Source organism: Canis aureus, chromosome 37 (genome assembly GCF_053574225.1).
Source record: "Canis aureus isolate CA01 chromosome 37, VMU_Caureus_v.1.0, whole genome shotgun sequence".
NCBI classification, from domain to species: Eukaryota; Metazoa; Chordata; class Mammalia; order Carnivora; family Canidae; genus Canis; species Canis aureus.
The window spans coordinates 15,576,561-15,599,225 of NC_135647.1; the positions used below are offsets into that span (position 1 = coordinate 15,576,561).

The window sequence follows — 22,665 nt, forward strand, 5'->3', positions numbered from 1 at the left end:
CAGCGATATCTCCAAGTGATAAAGTCCGAGGCAGAGTATGCCTTATGCCTCAACATCAGACTAACCAAGAGGCGAGAAAACTGTGAGATTTAGCCCTCAACTCCTCATCTGACATCAGTTGTGAGCTACTTCTCGGGGTTTGAATTCTCTGGCCCTGTGGCTCAGCCTCTGGATACAGAACATTCATGCTCCAGTGGCCAGAAAGAAAGTCCTCAGACAGAAAATTGAAGGTTTTAGCAGTAAGCAGCTGTCAGCATGTGCTACTATTACAAGTTCACTTACGTTAGAGCCAGATATAAATAGGATATTAAAGTTTAGATTGCATTTCATAATAATACCACCACAACAGCAGTGTTGGTTCAATAGTAAAGGTGCATTAGGTAGATTCAAGTAAGCAGCGTTTCACCTCGGTGAAATAAAGCTGTTCATTCACCATTTACATCATTATCACAATTTACTTTAGAGGCAGTAAAATAAATGTAACATTATTTTTTACTCAGTAGTTATTTCAGGCACAGACCATGAGTGAGGTCAGGAAATAGGCTCCCATATTTCACTCACTTATTATTATTCCTGCTATTAACCCTCCTCGGGGTGGGGAGGCCCACCACCAATGTTCTCCGTTGTGAAGACAAACTGTACCGCACATACTCTGGAGTACATTCAAGAACTGAAATTACAGAGGAAAACAAGATTTGACTCCTATTATGATGTTAAATACTGGTAAAGAGTTTGGATACCATCCAGAAAAATCCATGACTGCTCCCAGACACAATAAAGTAACTACACAAGCAAAACAGTTTCCAGGAAAATGTTAGTTTTGTTACCTGTCACTTGTATTTCAAAAGAGTGTCTGTATCACACAAGAAAAAAAAATTTTTTTTTTTAAATTTCAAGATGCTTTCAAAAGTTTCCAAATAATCAGCCTGGGGAAAAAAATTTAACAGAATAGTAAGTCCTTAGGCACACCAAACTTAAAAAAAAAATCCCTAAATAAGTTTTTATGTTTCAATAATAGGACTATAGAAAATTCAAAATTTAAAACATGACAGGATATCTTTGTTATGAGCTCAAATTATAAGTTAGTTCAACACTTTAACTTCCTTAAATAAAATACAAACTAAAAACAAGTTAGCTATATATTCTTTTATACATCTCTTGCTCAGTTCAACACCAAATGAATTTTAAAATATTCAAAATATTATAAAATCATATGTATTACTCATTTATTAGCCAACTGTCAAAATGGAAAATTTTTGTTTAAAAAATAAAAAGTTAATGCATACAGTATACTCTTAACATACCTTAAGTAATGAAATCCTACAAAACATTATTCTTATGCCCCCTCCCTTCCCCCTCTCTCTCCTCCTGCCCTTTAACTTCTAACCACCAAAACAACTATTTATCCATGAGATAAGTCTCCCGAGGACACTGCATTTCCTCACACTATGAGTTAGCTGTCTGATGGAAAATAAAACCTAGTCAAATCCTGCTTTTGCACAAGTGGTGTCTCAGGCTTCACGAGTAGTTTCTGCTCTGGCCAGAACCATGAGGAAGACATCAGTGGCTTTCACTCAGGTCACATGATTGACAAACCCATGGATATTGGAAAGAAAATTTCTGCCAACTTTGTCAGTTCACTCCTCTATTTTCTATTCTCAATTTCAACTTTTAAAAAAAGCACCTTGGAATATCAATTTGGGTATTTTGGGTGTTTCCCCGAAGCACATGCAGCAGACAACCTGCCGAGAGACACAGAGGTGGTGGTGCTGGGAGGTGAGCTGGGATCACTTACTAGCAAATGACATGCCTGAGACCAAAGTGATGAGCACAGAATGGGATGAATCCTCAGGATGAGAGTCAATCTGAGAATACCAAAGGGCCCAAACTAAGTGGGTTTGTATCACAAACTACGTGGGTTCTAGAGCAGCACTGTCTAATAGAGATATAATGTAAGCCACGTATGCTATTTTAAATGTTCTCGTAGTCTCATTAAAAAAGAAGAAAAAAGGGGGGTCCTGGGTGCTGAGTCAGTTAAGTGTCTGACTCTTGGTTTCGGCTCAGGTCATGATCTCAGGGTCCTGGGATCAAACCCTGTGTTAGGCCCCTTGCTCAGTGCAGTCTGCTTGAGATTTTCTCTTTCCCTCTCCCCCTCCATTTGTGCTTTCTTTCTCAAATGAATAAATATTTTTTTAAAAAGCAAAGAGAAGGGCACCTGAGTTGCTCAGTGGGTGAGCATCTGGCTTCAGCTCAGGTCATGATCCCGGGATCCCAGGATCGAGTCCTCTATCAGACTCCCCACAGGGAGCCTGCTTCTCCCTCTGCCTGTGTCTCTGCCTCTCTCCCTGTGTCTCTCATCAATAAATAAATAAAATCATAAATAAATAATAAATAAATAAATAAAGCAAAAAGAAGTAGATAAAGTACATTTACATACTATATTACTTAACCCACTATGTACAAAACACTATTATTAATATTAGTGAGATATGTAGCATTCTTTTTTTAATACAAGTCTTCAAATTCAAGTGTGAAATTTATACTTCACAGCACATTTCAAGTGCCCAGAGCCATCTGTGACTAGCTGCCATCAAGCTAGTCAGCTCAGTTCTAGAAAATCTATTTAATAGACAATCTATTAAATATCTTTTAAAATATTTGGCAGCCAGATCGAAAACATTAAGGGTGATCATGAAGCCAAAGTTGCATTTTTATTATAGTGGGGTCTGACTGCTTTCATTTACACTTAGAATTCCAGCTACCCAATAGACTTTTCCCTCAGGATTATTTTGTCATCCAATTCAATTTCACATACTCTCATTCATTCTAAGCCCATGTCATGAGCAGTACTCACACCCCCCTGCTCCTACCATCCCCAGCACACACAACCTGCCATATCCTATCCTCTAACTCTGGGACTTGCTTTCAATTAGAAAAATATTTCAATTCTGATTCACTTTTTAGTACGATATGTTATCCTTACAAATATGATCAGTCTAAAATAAATTTATTGTTAAATAAATAAATAAATTTGTATAGCGAAAACAAAACAAAACAAATATGATCAGTCTAAGGTACAGAAAAACCCTTATGCCAGAGTTTCCAGTAAGTCTTTGTGTAACCAGAGAAAAGGTATCAAGAAGTCAATGGCTCTGTTGTTTGAAAAAGTTACATATACGAGGACTCATTTTTTTTTTTTTTTTTTTTTTTTTTTATGTGCTATGGGCCTCTGGTCAAGCTCTGGAATTAGGAAGGAGACAAAGAGCAGTCTATCACTTCAGTGCATAATAATACATATTGCCATCCCCTCGAGGAAGGAGGCAGGGCACACTACAGTGTCACCAGAGAAATGTTTCTCATCCTGAATATGGATCTTGGATGTGATATTTATAAACCTTCACATCTCTCCTGAGAGAATAGTTACCTATGACATGACCCATAAGGTTTGCATATTATACTACCAGGAAAATCTCGAAGAACACTGAATCTGGAATGCCCAAGATTTATCCTAAACTATCCAAAACAAACAAACAAACAAACAAACAAACAAACAAAAAAACCCAACCCTGTCTCCCAGTGATGCTATAGCTTAACTTGGGAAATGTCCCACTGCAAGCAATTAGCCCTAGGATTGCATTGGGTAAAGTGTGCAAATGGATGCAAGGGGATTCTAAGACATCCCTGATATCAATGAGCAGGAGGTGTGTTTCTCCAAGGGGAGATGAAGAAGATCCACATTATGGTGGCTTGAGAAAGAAAGCCCCTCCCCCCCCAGGGACTTGGACCTGAGAATCAGAGGGGGGGCGGGGGGGGGCGTTGAGCTCACTGGGGATATCTGTGAAGGGTTTAACCCTCTGAGTGATTTTCTCCTAGACTATTAAAACGATCTTGTAAAGCATACACTATTAATTTCTTCTATGTCATATTCTTTCACAGCCTTTCAAATAAAACGCTCAGGTGAGAGCACAAAGGCAGGACCAGCTACATAATTTGCAGAGCCAATGCAGAATGAAAACACGGGAATCTTTAAAAAAAAAATATATTAAGAATTTCAACAAAATAGGGCACATACCTGTAATGAAATATTATTCAGTCTTTAAAAAGAAGGAAATTCTGGCCCTTGGTCAGTAGCCAGCAGCAGGGTACTAAGAACAAAAGAAAGTTTTAAAAGCAATCAGAATAAAAGGTAGATTACCTACAAAGGAGCAACAATAAGAGGAAAGGCAGAGATTCATTAGCATTACAAGAGACCAGAAAACAGCAGAATAATGCTCTTAAGTAATGGGAGAAAACGGTTGTCAACTGGAAAGTTCTATCTAGCTCAATTATTATTCAAGAGTAAGGTGAAATAAAGACAATTTCAGACAAATCAAGCCTGACAGTTTACAATTCGTGGACTTTTCTATCATAGAGAGAACGAACAAAAGGACGTACATTAGTAAGAAGGAAACTAATCTCAGGAGGAAAAGAGTGGCGTGCAAAACATATTTTATAGCTTCTCATTCCACCTCCATGTCTCTTAAAACTTTTTTTTTTATCCTCTGTGTCTTGTTTTCTCTGTCTACATTCTGAATAATTTCTTGAGATTTTTCTAATCTACAAATTCTCCGTCCAATTACTAACACTTTTCCATGATTGTTAGGATCAAGTTCAGGCAAGAGAACAGAAAACCTCTCTATAGCCATGGCTTTACAAGAGGAAAAATTCAGCTTCCAAGATAGAGTAACAGTGATTGGATTTGTTCTCCTGTCTGGGTGGGTGACAAGAAAGAAAAACAAATAATAAATGTAAGAGGCAGCCATTTTCAAGACACTGGACATCAGGTAATAGAGGATAGTGATCCTGATTGAAAAGAAACAAATAAAAGGAGTCCTCTAATTGCCTCAGCTTGCTGCTGTGAGAGAGCTGTCATTGTAGGCTGTGTCCCTAAGAGAGAGACCTCAGGTAGAGACTATCGGATTCTGATTTGAGAAGATGAAGCTGAGAACCTCAGAAGCCCAAGACAAACAGAGGTTGTAGGATGGAATGCTGAGGAGAGGAGAGCTACACCCAAAGGGAAATCCAGAGGTCTGCAGAAGGTTCTCCACCAACGGTCAGCTGAGTAATAATTATGTGTGTGTGTGAGGAGACCATCTGAAGCCACCTGAAGTGACTAGAGAAGATAGTACCTATGCTCGCACAGGCCCAGGAGTAGTGCCCATTCCCACAAGTTGTACCAAAAAGCCATACGACTCATGAGCTATGGGGTAGAACACGTGGAGAAATGGGTGCAAGTGGTCAAGAAGTACAAACGTGGGGCACCTGGGCAGCTCAGTGGTTGAGCATCTGCCTTCGGCTCAGGTCATGATCCTGAGGTCCTGGGATTGAGTCCTGCATCAGGCTTCCCACAGGGAGCCTGCTTCTCCCTCTGCCTATGTCTCTGCCTCTCTCTGTGTGTCTCTCATGAATAACTAAATACAATCTTAAAAGTACAAATGTATAGTTTTTAGATATATAAGTCCTGGGATGTAATGTACAGCATGGTGACCCCAGTTAATACTATCGTATGTCTGAAAGTTGCTCAGAGAGTAAATCCTGAAAATTCTTATCACAAGAAAGAAATTACAACTGCTTAATGATGGATGCCAACTTAATTTACTGTGGAAATCATTTAGCAATACATATTACAATTCAGGTACAATATATATGATATTGTATGTATGATATAAAATATGTATTGTTAAATATTATATTATTATATATCAATATAATCTTTATCCTTACACCCAAAACTAATACAATGTTATATGTCAATAAAAAAAGAAATAGGAGTGTCTGGGTGGCTAGTCAGTTAAACATCCAACTCTTCGTTTCTGCTCAGGTCATGATCTCAGGGTCACGACATTGAGCCCCACATCAGGCTCTGCACTCAGCAAAAAGTCTGCTTGAGAGTCTCTCTCTCTCTCGTTCTCCCTCTGCATCTCCCCCACTAAAATAAATAAATAAATAAATCTTAAAAAAATAAGAACTAGACCTGAATGTCCCTACATCTATAGAATAACTTAAATTTGATGTTACAAAGAACATTCCAGACTTAGGTGGCTTCTCTGGTGAATTGTAACAAACAATTGCCAAAGAAACAATACCAATTTTACACAGATTTTTCTAGAAATTAAAGAATATATAATCCTCCTAACTCATTCTTCAAAACTGAAATTACTTTGATAAAAAACATTACAAGACAAGAAAACTACGTACTATGTATCCATATTTTCCATAAACTTAGATGTAAGAATTCTTTTTTTAAAAAGATTTTATTTATTTATTCATGAGAGACACACAGAGGGAGGCAGAGACACAGACAGAGGAAGTGCTTCTTAAGCAGGCTCCATGCAGGGAGCCTGATGTGGGACTTGATCCTGGGTCTCCAGGATCAGGCCCTGGGCTGAAGGCAGGCATGATCCTGGGTCTCCAGGATCAGGCCCTGGGCTGAAGGCAGGCACCAAACCGCTGAGCCACCCGGGCTGCCCAGATGTAAGAATTCTTTAAAAAATATTTAACAAATCAAATCTAACAAAAAATAAACAGCATATTATGAGCAAGTGAGAATTAGATCAAGAATGCAAGGTTGGCTTACCATTTTAAATACTACCAATGTAATTCACCAAACAAAAAAAGAAAAACCACATAATCAACTCTACAGATGTAGAAAAGTCTGACAAATCCAGCATCTGTTTCTGGAAAACCTCTTTGCAAACTAGGAATAGAAGGGAACTTCCTTGATCTGATAAAAATGTCTACTAACCTACAACTAACATGAAACTTAATGGTAAAAGACTGAATGTTTTTCTCAATGTGAAGAAAAAATGAGAATGTTTCTTCTCACCACTTCTAGTCAACATTATAATGGGGGCTTTAACCGGTATAATAATGCAAGAAGAAGAAATAAAAGACATCATTTTAGGGGATTGTGTTTTTAAAGATTTCTTATTTATTTGGCACAGAGAGAGAGAGAGAGAGAGCACAAGCAGGGGGACTAGCAGAGGAAGAGGGAGAAGCAGGTTCCCCATTGAGCAGGGAACCCATATCTGGGCTGTATCCCACAACCCTGGGATCATGACCTGAGCTGAAGGCAGATGCCCAACCAACTGAGCCACCCAGGTGCCTGAAGGCATCATTTTGAAAAGGAATACAAACTTTTTTTGCAGGTTACATGAATGTCTTTATAGAAAATCCAGTGTAATCTACAAGAAAGTTACTAGAATCAGTAAGTTAGTGAAACAAACTTTCAGGATACAAGATCAATATACAAAAGCAAACTGTACTTCTATAAACTAGCAACATACAGTTGAAAGTTTTAAAAAAATACCATTTACAGTAGCATAAAAATTTAAGATACTTAAGGATACATCTGACAGGGTAGTACCCTGAAAACTATGAAACCGTGCTGAGAAAAATTAAAGAAGGTGAAATAAATGGAGGTATGTACTTTGTAAATCGGAGGATTCAATATTGTTAAGATAGCAATTTTCTCCAACCTGCTCTGCAAAATTAGTGTAATTCCAGTCAAAATCCAGAAGGCTTTTTTTTTTTTTCTGTACAAAATGAAAGTTGATTCTAAAATTCGTTTGGAAATCCAAATGACCTAGAGTATTCAAAGCAAATGTGGGAAAGAACAAAATTGAAGGCTACTATTTAATTCTGAGTTACAGGGAATTCGGATGGAAAAAGGAAAAAGAACAAAGACTCAGCAGTAAGTTTGCCAAAAGTCTTTCCAAATAAAAGAGTGTAAAACATTTCTTGTGTTGGGGTGTAGTAAACAACAAAATAGATTGGAGTGGCCTCACATAGATTGGCAAAATATCATGTAGACTGAGCCCAATAAATACTTGCTGGATATAATCAAAATTGGTCAGACAATTGAGTCCTGAAGGTTGGAGAGCTGCTTTCAAACTTGATAAACATAATTTTATTCATTTATGTATAATTTTTTACCCCACTTACTTCTTAAAAGACTTGAAGTAGTTGGTAATTAACTAGGAAAATAGCCAAAGACTTGCTACTTGACGTATATCTTTTTACCCATGTGTATTTCCCTAATTTTTCTTCCATTAGAGCAGAAGTTACTGAGTGACTTTTACTTTACAATACTAAATAATGGAGGAAAAACATTGATCTTATATATGGTTTCCACTGTCTAGACTTCTTGCCTATTTTAGATTCATCTAATGCATGAAGGACAATGGGACATTTTCCAAGACTATAGTAAGAGCAACATGTAAGTGGAGCTGTCGTCATAGCCCTTCTTGGGTTAGGAAATTTCTCGTCATTGTTCCAAGAAGGCAAACACTTGGGAACCGCACAGCAGGAAATGAGTGTTTTCATATAAATGGCCATTTGCCACGTCGTCCACAGGATCATAAAGTGTCTTATAATGATGCATTTCCTGCTCAGCATCTTCCCTTCCTGAGGAAAGTTCGATTCTTTCTAGAGAAGAAAATGATGACTAGGGGATTTACATTTCCTCTTGCAGAGATTTTTCTCCTCATTTACAAAAAATTATACTAGCAATAAATGGTGCTTAATTTTAGGCATTAGGTTGATCTTTTATGTGCACTACTGCTTTTGATAGGAATCAGGAAAGTCTTTTATATCTGCAATGAAAAAGCTGGAGGTTGATGGGGCAGGGTGAGGGGTGGGTAGTATCTGAATGCTTCTCTGGGATAGTGAATAGTACTTTCCATTTAAATTGTAAAAATAATAATAATAATAATAATTAACAAAAAAGCACATATACTTTCTTCCAAATGGGCAAGATCAGCATTTTTATCTTTTTTTCAGAGTTTGGATACTGGAACACCAAAGGCTGCCTGCATTTGAATTCTGCTCTGTTTTACGTTGCCTATTGTGGCCTTCTTATCAATGGATAATGTTTCTTTCTGCCTTTCACTGTTGTCCAAACTCCCTAGGAAGTTTCACCAGGAGCTTCACGAGGACCTTCTGGTCCTTACTTACCTCTCCAGTTTCATGTTTATTTTTTTTTTTTTTATCCTGCAGGAACACACACATATGTATGCACATGCCAGCCTCCCTCTGCCAACTCCATCACACCCTCTCTGATGAGGCACCACATTCACACCTAATAAGGCAGCCATATGGAAATCATTCCTGTTCCGTAATGGTCTAGGTCTTCACCAGATGTTGGGCCTTTGCCCGTGTTGTTCTATTTCCTTGGAATATTGTTCCTCATATACTCTATTCTGGACCACATGTTGGTGTCCTCTCCACCAAATTTATATGTTAAAACCCTAACTCCCCAAAGGGTGATATTAGGAGATAGGGCTTTGGGGAGATGATTAGGTTATGAGGTCAGAGCCTGCGTGTTGAAATTAGTGTCCTTGTAAGATGGGGAGGAGAGCTAGAACTCTCACTGTGCCACATGAGAATACAAGAAGGTGAACCAGGATGAGGGTTCTCACCATAACCTGACTGTGGTGGCACCTTGATCTTAGATTTCCAGCCCCAGTACTATGAGAAATAAATGTTTCTTATTTAAGCCTCCGAACACGGAGTGATTTGTTTTAGTAGGCTGAACTGACACACTGTCTTTGTGTGCCTAACTTCCACTGATCCTCAATTTCAGCTTACTGGGCACTTCCTTTGAAAAGTTAATGGTTGACCCTGCCAGTCAATATTAGGATCCTTTATATGTGAACATATCCTCCTCTACCATAAGACTTATTGCATGTGTTTGGGGGACACTATATTTTCAAAAGATGGCCACAACTGTGACTCCTATCCCACGTGATTTTACTTTGTTGCCCTTCATTAGGAGGTTGAGGACATAGGTTGGAGGAGCCTAATTCTCCTTTCCCAGGATCCAAACTGGCCTTAGTAGCCAATAGAATGTAGTAGAAGTGATGGTTTCCAAAGCTGGATCAGGAAAGTTCCTGAAGCTTTTGTGTGTTTCTATCAAGACACTTGTTCTGGGGAAAGCCCAGTCAACTCCTGGCTATTAAGTCATGTTCAACGATTGAGTCTTCTCAGCTAAGGCCCAGACATCATGGAATCCTGCATCCTGTTTAAATCCCTAAGCTGCAGAACCATGAGCATAATAAAGTAGTGGTTTAAGCTGCTAGATTTGGGGGTAATTTGTTATGCAGCCATGAATGATCTAGGCTGTGAGATCTTGCACCAGACTTTACAAGCGTGAGGACAGGGATTGTATCTGATTTGTTTACCATTATAACCTCAACTTTTGGCTATAATAGAATATAATAGAATATAATAGAATATTATATAATAATAGAATACTGAATACTGGCATATAATAGAATACTGAATAAATAATCTGAACTAAATAAACAGGTGAATGAAGGATGCATGCCATCTTCCGCTAGCTTTGTGTTTATCCACCTCTTTCTCATATCATAAGTTTGGTGATCTAGTTACAACTGGTTTGCCCAAGACACCCTTTTTCTTCTCTGTCAAGTTCTGTATCATTAATTCCTACAGCGTTCCTCTCGACCATTTGTTGACTAGTGTTTGGAATAATTCAATGGCTGTTGGAAAGGCCTTGTAGCATGTAGGCCTCAGAAAGCCCGCCTGGTTCAGCCCCCGAAATGGCCCTACCATCCTCAGAATTGGACTGAGGTGAAGCGAGGGATGACTGGAGGCCATCAAACCTCCTAAGCCCGTAAACTTGACAGTGGTCTTCATGAGGATGCAGAACCATTCATTAGCAGGGTACTGCCTCTCTCTTTCCACTGACCTTCCCAGGGCAGGGGGTAGAAGAGGCTGTAGAGAGATAGAAATCATACCAAAAACACCTTCAGCTCTGTGCTCCAGGAGTGTTAGCTGGTGTGGCAGGAGGTTGAAGTGAGAAGTAGTGAATTCAGACACTCTGCTGTATGAGATAATATCCATGCCTTAAAAAGTCTATCTTCTTCCCCTGCCACCCAAAACCTTTCCCCACTCTTACACTTGTGCATGTGCACAAGTGTGCATGCATACTTGCATGCGTGTGCATGCGTGCATGCACACACACACACACACACACACACAGCCAGGGAGAGGTCTAGTGCCCTGAATCTCATCTGGTTGTATGTAGGATGGGTGAAGCCTTCCACATATAACCCGGTCATAGAGATAAAATAAAAATAAGAATAAGGAGAATGTGAAGAGAAGGGGGAGGAAGGGGAGGAGGGCTTTTATTTCATGTCTCCTATATGCCATAAATTAAAATACAAACTTTTGGGGAACCTGGGTGGCTCAGTGGTTGAGCATCTGCCTTTGGCTCAGGTCATGATCCTGGGGTCCTGGGATTAAGTCCTGCACTGGGCTCCCGATAGGGTGCCTGCTTCTCCTTCTGCCTATGTCTCTGCCTCTCTCTGTGTGTCTCTCATAAATAAATAAATAAAATCTTAAAAAAAATATGAACTTTTTCGCATAATGCCATTTAATTTGAAACAACAATTCACAAAAAAGGCGTAATTTCTTACTTGCAGACAAGAAAACTACTGTTCTAACAGTTTAAGTAATTTACTCAAGATCACATGGTAAATGTGGGAGCCAGAATTTTTACCAGATCTGGGTATCTCTGAATTCCATGCTCTTTCCATTCAACCTGTCTACAGGGGGTTCTATTATCACCAAAAAGTATCCAAATAGCCCAGAGGGAGAGTGTTCAGGAAGCATCATGAAATGCCGTCACTTTGATTCTGACTCTGTCCAGATTTGGATCCCATGTTACACCAGCTGCTTGAATTCTACTGCCCCTTACACAATTACCAGGGTGTCTAAACATGGTCAGGAACTCTTAACTGATTTGGAGTACAGCGTCTTGGCTGCGCCATGAGGGTAAAGAATTCAGGCCATGAGATTCCAACACAGGGCGTTGCACCGTAGAGGAGAGGGTTGAGAAATCGAGTTGATGGCCTTCAGCCATGCATTGCTTTATGCCCAAGAGTGCATTTCTGTTTCTGGCAAAAGAAACAGGACTCTCTAAGATCCATTCTGGCCCACCACATTAGCTGTTCTCATCATAGCAGACACTGTGAGTTGAACTGTCTTTCTTAACTCCCTTTATACAGTGTATATACAAGCTCCGTTTGCTAAAGTAACACACGGTGGGTCATTTCTTCAACATTTACAGTAAATGATAAGAAAACAGAGGACTGGAATCAAGCACCTTGGTTCCGGATCAAATTACTCAAAGATTACAAGGAATTCCGAGAAGTTTCAGGTGTATGCTTCCTTGAAACACAGGCTTGAGCTGCTGAGAACATGGCCAAGGATCTATGACGATTAGCCACATCCCAGAACTGTAAAATAAGGAATGACCCTCCAGCAATTACTTTTGTTTGTTTTATGTTTCCAATGCAGCAAACATTTCCTGATCATCTGCTGCCGCAGAGCACTCTGCCTGGCCATTGAGCCTTATTGAGAACATCAAGACTTAGGGAATGTGATCTGTACCTTCAAAATATTACAATATGTGGACAAATGATAAGCAATCAACTAACATATGCTCCAGTATTTTTTGCCCTTGTCTGTTTTCATTTCCACTTGAGACATTGATTGTATTTGTATAGGGGATTAGGGGAGCAATGAGAGATACAGAACTGGGGGAAAGACACCAGATGTCGCAGGTGCCCCCATAGAACTCCCCATTCTCATCCTCACCATCCATAGACTCTGCGCCCACTTTGTAATAATCCTTCTCCAGGGAAGCCGGGTCCTGCCCTAAGAACATTTCTGAAATTCAAGGGAAACAAGTGGAAGGGAGAAGTCGATTACAACAGTTACATATTTGATTTGATCAAGGGTTTACTCCTTCAGTTTGATTTGGTTCAACTTTCAAAGCCTCATTGTAAACTAGACATTAAGCTACAGAGCAGAAATAAATGGTCCTACATCCTGAGTTTAGCTAGCTCACCGCATCTAGTGATTATAGAAAAGAAGTTCCATATTTCAGCAGATTGATTTGTCATTTACTACTTTTCGTTGGGTCAAATATAATTGTTCATAACATATGCATTGTGCTTTTTAGATCTCAATGTCAGACAATATGGTTTAATGTGTAATTATCGATGACAACTTACCTATCAGTGACTGTGCTAATAAGTGGTGTTGGCCCCTTCTTTTTTAATATGTTTGACATGGTCACTTTCTCCTACACTGGGGAAAAAAATTCAAAGCCTTTGTCTACAAATCCTACTCTAGAGTATGCTGTAAGAAGTTGAATTTTACCCTCAGAGCTGCTTGACTAAGCCATATTACTCTATGGAAAATTCTGGACTTCACAGGGGGAGATGGTTCACATTAACTCCAGAGAGAAAAGGGACATATTGGAACAAGTGAGAAGGAAAGAAACAAAAGAAAATAAAACGTTAGCTCCAGAAGAAAAGGCAGAGGAGGTAGGGAATTTCAAAATGGAAAAGAACAGGGCACCGAAGTGGCTTAGCGGTTTAGTGCTGCCTTCCGCCTGGGTTGTGATCCTGGAGATCCAGGATTGGGTCCTAGGTCGGGCTCCCTGCATGGAGCCTGCTTCTCCTGCCTGTGTCTCCCTCTCTCTCTGTGTGTTCCTCATAAATAAATTTTTTTAAATCTTAAAAAAAAGATGGAAAAGAACAGATGGAACACTATTAGAAAAAAAACCAATCTGACCAGCAGCCTGATTTATTATAATCCATCATATCTTTGCTCATATCCCTAAAATAGGACTCCATGTAGCTCTGGGCAAATGACATCAAACACCAAAAGCAACAAATGACTCATAACTTAGAAAATCAGTTGAATGAGCTATAAAAATGGGCCCAAGTTTGTTTTTAGAACTTCTTGGGGCGGTTTCATTTTCTCTTAATAATATGTCAGAATATACAATGGCATTCTCCAGGGTTCCGAAAAATATATTTAAAGATATGGTGAATTCTATTGTAACACGGCACTCTCCTCTTGCGAAATATTTTTTCAGTTGAGCGTGGTGTGCATCACAGAGGCACTCAAAGAGCCATCTAACCTTGGTGCTTGAGAAAGAGAAATGAGGTGTAATTGTGGTATGATGGGAGAATGAAACACAGAATTAGTTACTCAGTGGGGACAGTATCACAGATGGTGCTTCTCACTGTAGGGCCTTAGTAGTTTTCCAGAGTTCATTGTCAACCCCCGACTGTGGCGTACTGTGGCGGTGGCCACATTTTAATGGGTTCTGCTTTCCTGAGCCTGTATTTCATTTCTCCACTGATGCCTTCCTCGCTTGACTTTCAGCTTGTAGTCATTCACCACATAAAAATACCAGAGCTAATAAGATGATTGGATGAAAATGCAGGATAATAACCATGTAATATGTAATGTGCCATAAATGCAGCGGACACATATTATATATTACGGCAATTGCCTGTCTGGTTTAATTTTCAGCTGAGTAAAGGGAAAAAAATCTGAGGCTGTGCTATCTTTTACTCTACTATTATTATTATTATTATTACAAATAACTGTATTGGTCAGGGAACCACATAAATCCATCACGGAGTTTTATAGTTTTCAAAGATTCTGGAATTAAAAGCTAACCTAAGGTAAAATACTTACCCGAACACGGCTTTCCAGAGCTTTCTTACTTTTCTCATCCGAAATGAATTTCAAGTTAACCTTTAAATAATAAGAAACAAGAGTTCCCTAGGAAATTGTGGGGTAGCGAAACCCCAGGGTAGGGAGGAGGCGGGACACAGGGTGAAGACATCATGTTCTTACTTATTCCTGTTAGCAGATGCTTTGAAGACAAATGGCCCTGGATCCTGGCATCTTGGCGTCTTTCCTCTATGTCCGAAGAAGGAGATATCATGATTTAGGAGATGGGGGGAGGGAATGGCAACAGTAAAAGCTTGGGCAAAATTCTGGCTTGTACCAATTCCAGCCTCTGGAATTTTCTATCCTTTCTTGCTCCTATCTTCCAACTTAAAGTCCAAAGAGAACTTGGCCTGAGAAGGCAGCTTGAGATTTCTATACACGTCTGGTGGGTATGCCAACCTCTAGAGATTTGAGGATAAAGGACCCCAAGTCCCTGCCTTCAGGTAATTTAGAGTTTAAGTGGAACAGTTTGTACCAGTTCCCCAGAGTTTTCAGTAACAAAGCACCACAGACGGGTAGTTTTAAGAACAGAAATTTATCCTCTCACATTCCTGGAGGTTAGAAGGCTGACACCAAGGTTGGCTGGGTTGATTCCTTCCCGGGACTGGGAGGGAGAATCTGTTTAACTCTGTTCTCCTAGTTTCTGGCAGCTGTGGGCATTTGTTGGTTGGTTGATGGTCTTCTCCTGATGTCTTCACATCACCTCTCTGGGTCTGTTTCTGTGTTCAAATTTCCCCGTTTTAAAAAGACACCAGCCACATTGGATTAGGACCCCCCCTAATGATGTCACCTTAACTGGGTCATCTGCAAAGACTCTGTTTCCAAATAAAGTCACATTCACAGGTGCCGGGAGTTAGAATGTCAACATCTTTTGAGAGGACACAATTCAACCCAAAACAGAGTTGCCATTCAAACGAACAAAATTCTACAGTCTCTGACCTTTCACATGGAACTTCCTCTCCTCCTGAGACCCTGAATTCTAAGTTTCTACAACCCGGTTCCATTCCAAACCCTTCTGTTACTTTCCTGTGTTTGTCTTCAACAGTTCCAGCAGGGTTTGGGGGTCCTGTTCTGATTTGCAAGTCCACACTAAACCCCCGGCTGCTCCCTAGTGTTTGCCAGCATGTCTTCCCCCATCCTTCCCTGCAAACACTACTTTACACTGACAAGTTAAGATCTCTATTCAGAAGGATTCTCTGAAAAACATATTTCACTCAATAAAGTGCCTACGGCTTCCACTCCAGGTTCGCTGTTGAACTCAGCACACACCCTTGCCTTTGATGAGAAATTCAGTCTAGTGAGGGACTGAGTAAAAAGCAAAAATATAGAGGCTTTGGCAGGAGCTACCATAGGCAGTGCATAGAATCCAGACTGGGGGTGAAGGAGAGGAGGGCAGGGACGGCTCCATGGAAGAGGGGACACTTGAGTTGAGTCTTGACATACGTGGAGTAGCATTTAGTAAGGCAATGATGTAAAAGTGAAAAAGGTGGGCAGTGGGGTGGAAAAGGATATTGGGACAAATAATACAGTTGACCTCTGAACAGTGTAAAGTTTAGGGGTACTGACTACCCCCCGTTGGTTGAAAAGCATAACTTTTGACTCCCCCAAAACTTAACTACTAATAGCCTGCTGTTGACCGGAAGCCTTATCAATAACATAAACAGTCAATTGACATATATTTCATACACTATATGTACTATATACTGTATTCTTATAATCAAGCAAGCTAGAGAAAAGAAAGTGCTGTTAAGAAAAACATAAAATACATTTATAGTATGGAACTGTATTTATCAGAAAAAATTCACAAGTGGACTCATGTGGTTCAAACCCATGATGTTCAAAGGCCAACTTTATACACTACAAGATACTAATTAAATACTGGAAATATTAAGTAAATATGGAGAAGAGAGGTTGGTACATTTAGAGTTGAGTATGAGCAGTTTTCTATTCAACGAATACAAAGAGCTTGTCTTAGCATGGGCTGCTACCACAAAACACCATAGATTGGACAGCTTAAACAATAGACATTTATTTCTCATAATTCTGGAAGCTGAGAAGTCCAAGATCACCATTCTAGGAGATTCGGTGTGGTGAGAGCTCTCTTTCTGGCTTATGGGTGATTGCCTTCTCACTGTGTCCTCACATGGTAGAGGGCAAGCTCTGGGCTCTTCCTCTCACAAGGGCACTAATCCCATCTCGGGGGCCCCACCCTCATGACCCCACCTAAATCGGGTGACCTCCTAAAGGCCCTACATCCAAATACCATCACATTGGGAAATAGGGCTTCAACATGGGGGTGAACCACATTCAATCCCTAATAATAGCTTCTGCTGATGTTAAGAGGAGAAATGAATGCATATTGCAGAAGAATTGACTGACAAATTCTTTTGTCCCGCACCCCTATGCCCACGGACCTGATCAAAATAAACCCCAAGACTACATTTTAGTGGGTCAAATGTCTGATCAGCTAGCAGAGCTCTGATAATGGTCCATCGCACAATTTAAGAGTAGACCTATCAAGACCACCTTTTATTATTTAGCCATGCAAACAGAAGCTTCTCCAGAAACCCCTGGTTTGCCCGGCTTGTTGCTACAGAAAGGTGGCACCACTCTTTCCCAGTCTGGGCATTAACAATCTCAGTTGGATTTGGGAGAAGTGTTCCATTTCCTCCCCAGCTGTCACGTGAGTCACAGACTGCTATGGCCCCTCATTCTGGTCACCTGATGCCATGGACTCCCCCCCCCACCAGGCCTCTGATGTATGCTAATTTAAGATGGAAAACCTATCCCATATGGCCTCCTTCACCTCACAACTGAACTCATCATTCCCTGATGCCTTGAAATGCACACCCAACCTCAGGATGTGATACAAGTTCACCAGATTGTCCAATAAACCACAAAGATTAAAGAAGATTATATGAGGGCCGTGAAGTTTAATTGAGCCTGCACTAAACAAAATAAGGTAGAAATAAATGTAGGTCTCACTGGTTACATAATCATCAGTGTATTTTTACAAACAAAACCTCGGCATTCCTTTAAAGTAGTAGTAATCAGGCAGGAAATAGACGCAGTCATCTGTTTTTCTTTTACATCATCAAGAGTCTTGACTGTGCCTTAAGCCATAGAAAAATGCCAGGATACGTGCCATTTGCCATCTTTTGGTATAAGCAGTGTTGGTGGGAAGTTGGAGACTGGTCAGAAAAAGCGAAGATACAGTGTACCCATAAAGCACTACGTGCCAAAGAAGGTCAATAATAAAGCCATGTGGCTAACCATAATTTGGCTTCCAAGTTCCAGATTCTGGGCTAGTGAGCAATTGTGTTCCCCTCTGCTGGGTCCTGTCTTTTTCCATCCCCTTTGCTAGCGGTTTGTGGGTTGAGCTCCCTCCTGGTCCAGCACTAGGCATCACGCAGAGGGTCTAAACACACAAATGCCCTCCCTCAGGGCTTAGCTTCCGTTCCATGGGGAGGGAGCAGAGAACTGGTATTTCGCAGGTCAGGGCTCTGGAATTCCGCAGCTTCTCAGCAGGAAGAGGAGATGTTTACAACTGCTGTCTGCTTTGGAGGCTGGGGTGTTTCTCCGAGACGTGTTTGATAAAACCGGAATTCCGCATTTGATACAGAAAACAATCACTTGATGTTTTTTAATAAGAATGGAATGTATTCCTCTTCTTACCCCATTCAGCCTCAGATGTTTAGAGGGGTTATTTAGTGTTGATGCAAACTCTGTATGGCATCGAGGGAAAAGATGAGTGAATTCATTAATCAGTTCAGTACATTCAAATGGATTCTTACTGTATTCTGGGGGATCCAATGAGTGTTCAACCCAGGTCTCCCCTGTAAAGAACCCACAAGCAGGCCGGGCACCAACCACAGGACACAAAGCTTGTTCTCTGTCTCTGTTTCTCCCACACTGGGAGCACTGTTTATTTAGGGCCTTCTAGGTGTTCAACAAATATTTGTCAAATGAATCAATGAGATCAACACTGCAAGGAAGGCAGTAAGTCCTTCTCAAGCTGAGAAGTGAGCATTCCTGGCTTAGGTGATGAGGGCAGGACACAGGACTTGGAATTTCAGCAATGCTTTCAAGAAGGGGTAGGATGCAATGCAGCTGGAAGAGGGTGGACAGAAAGGGCTCCTTCTTGTAGGTAAGGAGACAAAGGTGAGTCAAACCAGGGAATGGGGAAACACAGAGAATTTTCTGGAGGGGGAATGGCTGGGGCAGCGGGGTGGGTGGGAGAAAAGCCTGCTCCGTGAGGAGGGCACCTGGAATCACCTCCGGATTTGACTTCACCAAGTAGCTGAGAAAGGCAATCATGGATAGAGTAGGTAAACCACCGAGAGCTGTGGTGAGGGAAAAACACACAGACAAGCAGCCTGGGCCTGGGTGTCCCCGCTGGGCCCCAGAGAGTAATGTTCTGCTCCTCCCTGCTTTAATTTTAACCTTTAGAAAAAGGAAATTGAAAAACAAACCTGACTTCCTATGTACTTTTGCAAGTGAGTCATAAGGATTATTAAGTTCATAGCCAGTTTTGATGAAAAGATATGAATGGGAATGAGAACAGATCTCAGACACCCCCCCCCCCCCGCCCCAGGAGGCTGCTTTTAGCCATAAAATGTCTGAGGTCAGAGAAACAGCCTCCCCGTGTTCCTTCTTCCCATAGTCATGTTATGGGATGGAAGGCGCCTGGTCAATCAGGCCATTGCATATTAGGACCTCCCAGCACAAGGCATGCTCAGGTATTCACGGTGTGTGAGTGCGTGTGTGTGCGTGCATGTGTGTGCGTGTGTGCATGTGTGTGCGTGGGTAGAGGGACTGTGCAGGGGTGTCCAGGCACTGAAAGGGTTTGGGGAAGAGCAAAAGGGACATGGGACTCAGGCTATACCAAGTTTCTCCAGAGCAGACTCTGTGTATGATAATCCCAATGACAGTTAAACACACACGCACACCAGAGAAACAAATTAGTCAGGAAAGGGACAAAAGAAAATCCTCGTGAGATTAGATTTCTCAATAAAATACTTACAGGAAATTGTTTATATTCCAGGAGAGATGAATTTTTCTATAATTAGCTTTCACGTCAATGTTGTAATCATCTCGTTCATCTCAACGGGAGCTGTCCACCCCCCCTCCACCCGCCCTCCACCCCCAGCACCACACACCGTGCACCCCTCTGCCTTCATCTTCTCTGGCCTCCTGGAAGTCTGTGACCTCCTGGATGGGGGGGACGCATTCACTTACAGGGAACACTAACTTGGCACAGAGTGGGTGCTCACTGAGTGTTTTGACTGACTGGGATCCAGGAGGGGCTTTAAAGCAGCGTGAGCCACAGAAGGAGGTATTGCCAATTACCCCACAGATAACTCTGGAATCAATTGCAAGTATCACGTGCACACACGCACATACACACACACACTTCTAAAAATAACCATTACTCTTTGAAGTCATGTGATCCTTTCCAGTATCCAGGAATGAGCATGTTTTCTGAATACGGCGCAATCCATTCCATGCTAATGCAGTATGATTTTATTTTATGGAATTTGTGCCTGACATCAACGTACTGAAAGGTGTCAAGTGTCATCGCCCTCTGCTACCCCAGCCCCCCTACTCTGTTCCCCTCAGATGGACTCCTGGCCCCTGCTTAAGAAACCACGAATCGGGGCGCCTGGGGGGCTCAGTGGTTGGGCTTCTGCCTTTGGCTCAGGTTGTGATCCTGGAGTCCCGGGATCAAGTCCCGCATCGGGCTCCCTGCATGGAGCCTATTTCTCCCTCTGCCTGTGTCTCTGCCTCTCTCTGTGTGTCTCTCATGAATAAATAAATTAAAAATCTAAAAAAAGGAAAAAGAAAGAAAAGAAAAGAAAAGAAAAGAAAAGAAAAGAAAAGAAAAGAAAAGAAAAGAAAAAAGAAAAGAAAAGAAAAGTAAAGAAAAGAAAATAAACCAAGAATCGGTCTGTCTAATCATGAATAACTACAGAAGCTTTGCAATGCTGCTTTATGTGTTAGGCCACATCGCCGTCCTAGGGGGTATCTCAGACTTTCCATTAGAAGAAGAGGGGGTGTGGGCAGCCCGGGTGGCTCAGTGGTTTAGCGCTGCCTTTGGCCCAGGGCGTGATCCTGGAGTCCCGGGATCGAGTCCCACATTGGGCTCCCTGAATGGAGCCTGCTTCTCCCTCTGCCTGTGTCTCTGCCTCTGTATCTCTCTGTCTCTGTGTGTGTGTGTGTGTGTGTGTGTCTTGAATAAATAAATAAAATCTTTAAAAAAAGAAGAAGAAGAAGAAGAGGGGGTGTGAGGATTTATGACCCTTCTGTGTAAGAGCCACACACTGCAGCGCTGACCTCATTAGGGTGGGAGCAGTGGGGACAGTAGAGTGAAGAGATGGTTTATTCCACTCTTTGAGGTACGAGAAGAAACTTCTGATTATAAAAATGGGTTAGCACAACATGTCACAGATGTTTAGAGACAGCACAACGTGGAGCACTGTGAGATCTATAGGGACGAAGTCTCCAGGCGCCGGGACTGGAGCCCAGATGACTGGCCAGGAGGATTGCAGGTAGGTGGGGTAGGAGCAGGGAGTAGGGAAGGGGAGGGAGGCGTCCCTAGCATCCCTCTCGGAGGGTCAGCTGTGGTGGGAGCTGGGAAGGGTCTGGGCAGAGTTCATGGGGTCAGTGATCCTGTGGGATCCAGGGAGGAGACGTTAGAACATGAGCGAGCCGCGCAAAGGCAGTGTACAGGAGTGTGTGCACACATGTGTGCAAGCCGACCCACGCATGCACACACACGTGCTTTAGTAGAAATCTATCTGCTTGCTCTGCCTTGGAAATCTTTTTACCTCCTTTTCTTAATCTGAAAAAGAAATGTCTGAGTGATAACAGTATCTCAGATGTGTGAAAGGGCAAACAACTTAAAAATGGCTTTTCATACCTTCGTGTCGTTTGTTAGAGTATATTATTAACTCGTTTGAAGTGCTCCTACCCACTGCTGGAGGCGTCAGGAATGCTCATCTGAGTAATCCTGCATTTTTGCTGTGCCACTTATTTAAAATGATTGGTAAAATAGCCTTTCGGTGCCTTGAGAAGCAGATAAGATTATGCACTTAACACTCACTCGCTTTCAGAGATATGCTTCCTCCAAGGAGGGTCTCTGGAAGAGAAGCAAGAATGCTGGTATCTCTTCTTCTCCGGGAGGTAAGGGGTTGGTCTGGGTGAGTCAGCTGTTGTCACTCTAACTCTGCTCTTGCCACACCAGGGCTGGGAAGGAGCTGGCAATCAGGGGTGTAGAAATGAAACCCCCACCTACGTGCCCCCACCCCAGCCCTCTTTGAACAAAAAAGGGCAAAACCCATTTCAGCAGACAACTTGGTAACACCCAGCCAGAGGGGGCTAAATCAAACTTTTCCCTTCTGTTAGTTGAAAGCCACAGGCCGTGGGCTATCATGAGCCCCCTCCCCTGCTCAGACACCGTCTCCACTGGGCTGGGATATGAAGCAGACTTGCAGCTCCTGTGTATGGAACAAGGGATCCCCGAGCACTGTGTTTCGATTTGCTGGAAAGCCCTACAGCAGGTTCCTGCAGCCCTAGAGGCCCTTGGCACCTGTAACCACACCCAAATCTTGGTCCTCAACCCTTGAAGGAACAGAACTTAGCCCTGAGGCTTAAGCCTCCATGGGTGAAGTTAAGATTCTGAGATCTAACCACCTTCCAGGTAAGGAAACCCTGGAACAGTGATTTTTTTTTTTTCTGTTCAAATAGCCACTCTTTCCCGAATGCTCACTGCCCGTCCAGCCCCATGCTTAGCTGAGCATTTGACATCATCTAATCCTCAACCAGCCTGTAAGGTACATAGGATTGCTCCATTTCATCCCTGAAAAACCTGAAAACCAGAGAGCTCCAGCAGCTCTCTCAAGATCTCACAGCACTGGGACGGTAACCGAGGCTTCTCTGACTCCACTGAACCCTCTGGAAGAAGGTGGGGTTTTTGCATACGTGGCGTGGAGGTTACATGCTAGTGGGTAAAGACAGAAAAGTGACAGATACGGGACACGCTATGTGGTGATGAGCACCATG

The 22,665-nt window shown here is 41.8% G+C and overlaps 1 long non-coding RNA gene across 2 annotated transcripts in view; it reads right to left on the reverse strand.

Moving 5' to 3' along the window:
* Positions 1 to 17,517: 17,517 nt before the first annotated feature.
* Positions 17,518 to 22,665, reverse strand: part of LOC144306694 (uncharacterized) — a 34,993-nt gene continuing 29,845 nt past the window's right edge. Inside the window, exons 1-2 of one of the 2 annotated variants that reach the window (XR_013373806.1) lie at positions 19,628 to 20,082; positions 17,518 to 18,329 (exon numbers count right to left, since the gene is read on the reverse strand). This is a non-coding gene — a long non-coding RNA (uncharacterized LOC144306694). Of the gene's footprint in view, positions 18,330 to 19,627; positions 20,083 to 22,665 lie in introns of those variants that run through there. The other variant, XR_013373807.1, reaches the window with a different exon arrangement.